Genomic DNA, 6,036 nt, shown 5'->3' with positions numbered 1-6,036 from the left:
TTTTTGGACTTAAATATTTTTTTTAGCTGTCGTAATTTAAAAAAAAATATTTTTAGTTCTTACAAAAAAAAAATTAATTCTTGTAAATTATATTTTTTTGTTTTTGGTTATTGTGAGATTTTAGATAATATTTTTTTTATTGTTCAAAATGTTATCTAAAGTGTTTTAATGATTAAAGAAAATAAATATAATTTACAAGAACTAAAAAAAACTAAATTACAAAGAGCAAAAATATATTTTAAATTTTTTTATGCATGGAAATGGAATAATAATTCATGCACCATAGTTAACCAACTTATCTCGACCCTATCAATTGACCAATATATGTATGTTTGAAAATTGAAATCCCCATTTACTTAATTCACCTCCGTGATCACTTCGAAGTGAAACAATGTTGAGATCTTTTTTATTTTGAATCACTTTGGCAAGTTTGCAAAAAGCATCAAAAATGTCATTTTTGGTTTTCAAAAACAAAGTCCATTTTTTACTTGCTTTCCTTTTTAACAAGTTTCACACAATTTATTTTTCTCAAACTTGAGTTTTGGAAGACGAATACTCAGAAGAGAAGCTCTCAAAAGAGCTTATGGCTTGTATCCAAACAGGCTATAAGTCTTTTTTGACTAGATGATAGAGATGATGCATGTTTATGTATCCAGCCCTATGATGTCATAACCAAGAATTATCTATCTTACTTACCAAACAGCTAAGCTCACGAAATGATGCATGTTCAATGTTTAACATATAGATATTACCTATCCTCTTTTCATGCAATAATGACAGGTCTTTACATTTCTTTTAGAATGCACTATGTTCTTCTTTTTGGAGACCTTGTTTGGGTTCACCCCTTTTGAGGATACAAACTTAGTTTCCTTGGAAAAGGTAGTTTGATTGTTATACCTCAAACCAATGTTATCGGTAGTATGTTTTTGCATGTTGAGCATGTGATTGAGATCACCATTTCCTTTGTTTAATTTTCTAAAAAGATCTTTAAGATAGGAAAGCTCAGTTTGCAATTTTATATGTTCAACATAGTGATCCTTTTTGAAATTTTCAAATTCAGTTTGGAAAGACTTGTAATCATCCATGTTAAAAGAAGTAAAGGTACAATCACAACTAGTGGCTTTATAGCTTGAAACAAGTTTCTCATTTTCTTGCTTCAATTTATCCAGCTCACTTTGAGTTGAAGCCAATTTAGTGATATGCAATTTTAGATCACTTTTTGTTCAAAACAACAAGCCTTTGAGCTTCTTCATGTATTTCATTAAATGCTTCCAAAACTTCTCCAAGTTCAGGATTTACCTCAATTCCTTCAATCGTTGATGAGTTATCTATTGACTTTGCCATTAAGCATACATTTGCAACTTCGTCACTAGAAGAGTTAGAGGATGTAGACGCATTATCTTCCCACGCTATGTAGGCCTTCTTTTGTTTTCTATCCTTCTTTCCTTTCTTTACACCTACTTATTTTCTAAGGTAGATAGGACATTCAAATTTGATATGGCCTTCATTACCACATTCGAAGCATGTGCAGTTGTTGTTGTTGTTCTCAATCTTGGAGGATTTAGAGAATTTTCTATCTTAGGACTTCTTGAGAAATTTTCCAAACTTCTTTACCATTAAGTTGAAATTCTCCGCCTCTTCCTGTAGAAGCAAATGACTTTGATGTTTTGATGATGATCATGATGATTAGATGCAAATGCGCTTTTCAAGTTTAATTCAAGACAATGATTCAAGAATACAAGACACAACATCAAGATGATCACTAGTATTTTAGGAAGGGAATTCCTAATTGAAATAGCAAAAGCTTTTGCCATGTAATTTAAGTTAAAAAGTGTTTTTCAAGAGATTTACTCTCTGATAATCGATTACCAGAGGATGTAATCGATTACCAGTGGCCAAAAATGGTTTGCAACAGCTATTGAAAATTTGAATTCAAATTTTAGACTGTGTAATCGATTACACAATATTCGTAATCGATTACCAGCAGTTAATAAACGTTTTAATTCAAAATTTAAAACCTGTAATCGATTACACAAATCCTGTAATCGATTACTAGAGGAGTTTTTCAGAAAATTATTTCTAAGAGTCACATCTTTTCAAATGGTTTTTACATGGCCACCAAAGGTCTATATATATGTGACTTGAAACACAAATTTGCTGAGAGTTTTTCATAACAAAAAGTCTTATTCTCTCAAAGAGCAAAAACATTTCATCCTCTTAAGAATTCCTTGGCCAATACACTTGCAATTCAATAAGGAATTAATTGAGTGCTCAGATTGTAAAATCTATCTCTTTCAAGAGAGATTTGTTCTTCTCTTCTTTCTAAATTCTCAAAGGGGATTGAGAGACCGAGGGTCTCTTGTTGTAAAGAAATCTAAACACAAAGGAAGGATTGTCCTTGTGTGTTCAGAACTTGTAAAAGGATTTTACAAGATAGTGGAACTCTCAAGCGAGTTGCTTGGGGACTGGACGTAGGCACAAGGGTGTGGCCGAACCAGTATAAATCTGAGTTTGCACTTTCTCTTCCCTTAAACTCTTTTATTTATTATTTCTTTATATTTATATTCAGATTGTTCTATTTGAATCATCATTTAAGAGTTCATTTTTAAGGGAATTTGTAACTTGCATTGAAATTGAAATAGAGTTTTTAATTGGGGAAATAGTTTGCAATATCTTAATTCAACCCCCCTTCTTAAGATATCTGAGGTCACTTTTCTAACAAGTGGTATCAAAGCTTCATTCTTGTATAAAGTTTAGAAGCTTCAAGAATAATGGCCTCAGCAAACTTCTTATTTCCAGAAGGAAATTCAATCAATAGACCTCCAATCTTTAATGGAGAGGGTTACCACTACTAGAAAACTCGAATGCAAATTTTTATTAAGGCAATAGACTTAAATATTTGGGAAGCCATGGAAATAGGGCCTTATATATCCACCACAGTAGAAAGAACTACAATAGATGGAAGCACAACAAGTGGAAGCACAACAATAGAAAAACCTAGAGATAGATGGTCTGAAGAGGATAGAGACGAGTACAATATAATTTAAAAGCCAAAAACATAATTACATCTACCCTGGGAATGGATGAATATTTCAGGGTTTCAAATTGTAAGAGTGTTAAGGAAATGTGGGACACTTTACAAGTAACACATGAAGGCACAACAGATGTTAAAAGATCTAGGATAAACACATTAACTCATGAATATGAACTATTTAGGATGAATGCAAATGAAAGCATTCAAGACATGCAAAAGAGGTTCACACATATAGTAAATCATCTTGCAACCTTAGGGAAAGATTTTCAAAATGAAGATCTCATAAACAAAGTATTAAGATGTCTAAGCAGAGAATGGCAACCTAAAGTAACAGCCATTACTGAATCAAGAGATTTATCTAACATGACTCTTGCTACTCTATTTGGAAAGTTACAGGAACACGAAATGGAATTGTTGAGATTAAATCAACATGAAGAAAATGACAAGAAAAAGAAGGGAATTGCTCTTAAAGCCTCATCTTCAATCCAAGAAGAAAGTGATAAGGAAATCGATCTAGATGAAGATGATGATCTTAGCCTTTTTGTAAAAAGGTTCAACAAGTTTCTGAAAGTCAGAGGAAGTCAAAGGCGACCAAATTTTAAATCTAAAAGAAGGACAGAAATCTCATCTTCTACTCCAAAATGCTTTGAATGCAATCAACCTGGACATCTGAGGGTTGATTGTCCTATCTTCAAGAAAAAGATGGAGAAATCTGAAAAGAAAAATTTTAGTGAAAAGAAAATGAAGAAAGTGTACATCACATGGGATGACAATGATATGGAATCTTTTGAAGATTCAGAAAATGAAGAGATAAACCTCTGTCTAATGGCTAAAAGTTATGAAAGCGATGAAGAGGTAACATCTTCAAATAACTTATCCATTTCTTTCAATGAATTACAAGATGCATTTGCTGATTTGCATAAAGAGTCAATCAAACTTGCAAAATTAGTTTCATCTTCTAAGAAAATAATTTCAGATTTAGAAAATGAAATTTCAAAATTAAATAAAGAATTAGATCATCTTAGAACAAAAGTCTCAATTTCTAAATCAAATGAAAAAGTTTATATCTCTACTGTTTTTTACAAGAAAATATCTGATTCTTGTAGTTGTTGTGGAAAATATGAAAAAGAAATTAAAGATTTGAAAAACTCACTTGCAAAATTTTCTGACAGTAAAAATAATTTAGATGTCATATTAGGAAAACAAAGATGTGTCTCTAATAAGGCTGGAATAGGATATAAACCTGAAAAACAACAAAAATTTCATTAAAACCTCTTTACTTCCACACAAAAATATAATTCTAGTTCTATCACTTGTTTTTACTGTGGAAGAAAAGGGCATGGCACATTTACTTGTTAAAAACTACAACAACATAAAAATGATATGGGTCCCAAAAGGATCTTCAGTCTACACTAACACACAAGGACCCAATAAAGTTTGGGTACCTAAGTCAAAAACTTGATTATGTAGGTGTCTTTGAGGAAGGAATGGTACATAGATAGCGGATGTTCAAAACATATGACTGGAGATGCATCAAAGTTTACACATATCTCTCCCAAGAAAAGCGGGCATGTAACTTATGGTGACAACAACAAAGGTAGAATCCTTGGAGTTGGTAAAATAGGTACAAATTCTTCAAACTCCATTGAAAATGTTCTACTTGTTGAAGGTCTTAAGTGTAGAAGCAAAGCTTCATGGTGAATCAAAGGTGATTCAAAGGTGTTTTGATGATAACAATGATGATGACAAAGGTGATGACAAAAAGCTCCAAGATCAATCAAGAACAATTCAAGAGTTCAAGATAAGAATCAAGAAGAATTCAAGACTCAAGAAGAAAGTCTAGAGTCAAGAATCAAGATTCAAGGTTCAAGATCTCAAGAATCAAGATTAAGATTCAAGTCTCAAGATTCAAGAATGAAGAGAAGACTCAATCAAGATAAGTATTAAAAAGTTTTTCAAAACTTTGAATAGCACATGAGTTTTTGACAAAACCCTTTACCAAAGAGTTTTTACTCTCTGGTAATCGATTACCATATTGTTGTAATCGATTACCAGTAGCAAAATTGTTTTGAAAAAGTTTTCAAATTGAATTTACAACGTTCCAATTGTTTTCAAAAAGCTGTAATCGATTACCAGTGCCTTTGAACGTTGAAATTCAAATTCAAATGTGAAGAGTCACATCCTTTCACACAAAATCTTTGTGTAATCGATTACACTAATTTGGTAATCGATTACCAGTGACTGTTTCTGAATAAATCAAAAGATGTAACTCTTCAAAAGGTTTTTGACTTTTTCAAATTGGTTTTAAGTTTTTCTAAAAGTTATAACTCTTCTAAATGGTCTTCTTAACCAGACACGAAGAGTCTATAAAAGCAAGGCTTTGTTTTGCATTTTTCAATAAATTCATTCATTCTATCAATCAATCGTTTCCAATTCATTCTTTACACAAGCAAGTTTTCCACATTGATTTCTGAGTCTCTTTGAACTTCTTCTTCTTCTTCCTTTTGCTAAAAGCTTTCCAAAGTCTCTCTTCTCCCTTTGCCAAAAAGAATTCGCCAAGGACTAACCGCCTGAATTCTTTTTGTGTCTCTCTTCTCCCTTTTCCAAAAGAACAAAGGACTAACCGCCTGAATTCTTTTTTGTCTCCCTTCTCCCTTGTCAAAGAATTCAAAACGACACAGTCTAAGAATTCTTTTGATTCTTCCCTTTCCCTAATACAAAAGTGTTCAAAGGACTAACCGCATGAGAATTCTTTTGTATCCCCATTCACAAAGTATCAAAGGTTTAATAGCCTGAGATCTTTGTCTTAACACATTGGAGGGTACAACCTTTGTGGTACAAGTAGAGGGTACATCTACTTGGGTTTGATTGAGAACAAGAGAGGGTACATCTCTTGTGGATCAGTTCTAGTGGAGGGTACATCCCTTGTGGATCTTTGCTTGTAAATGGATTTTTACAAGGTTGAAAGAAATCTCAAGGACCGCAGGTCGCTTGGGGATTGG

Source organism: Glycine soja, chromosome 12 (genome assembly GCF_004193775.1).
Source record: "Glycine soja cultivar W05 chromosome 12, ASM419377v2, whole genome shotgun sequence".
NCBI lineage: Eukaryota > Viridiplantae > Streptophyta > Magnoliopsida > Fabales > Fabaceae > Glycine > Glycine soja.
This window is presented reverse-complemented; position numbering follows the sequence as displayed.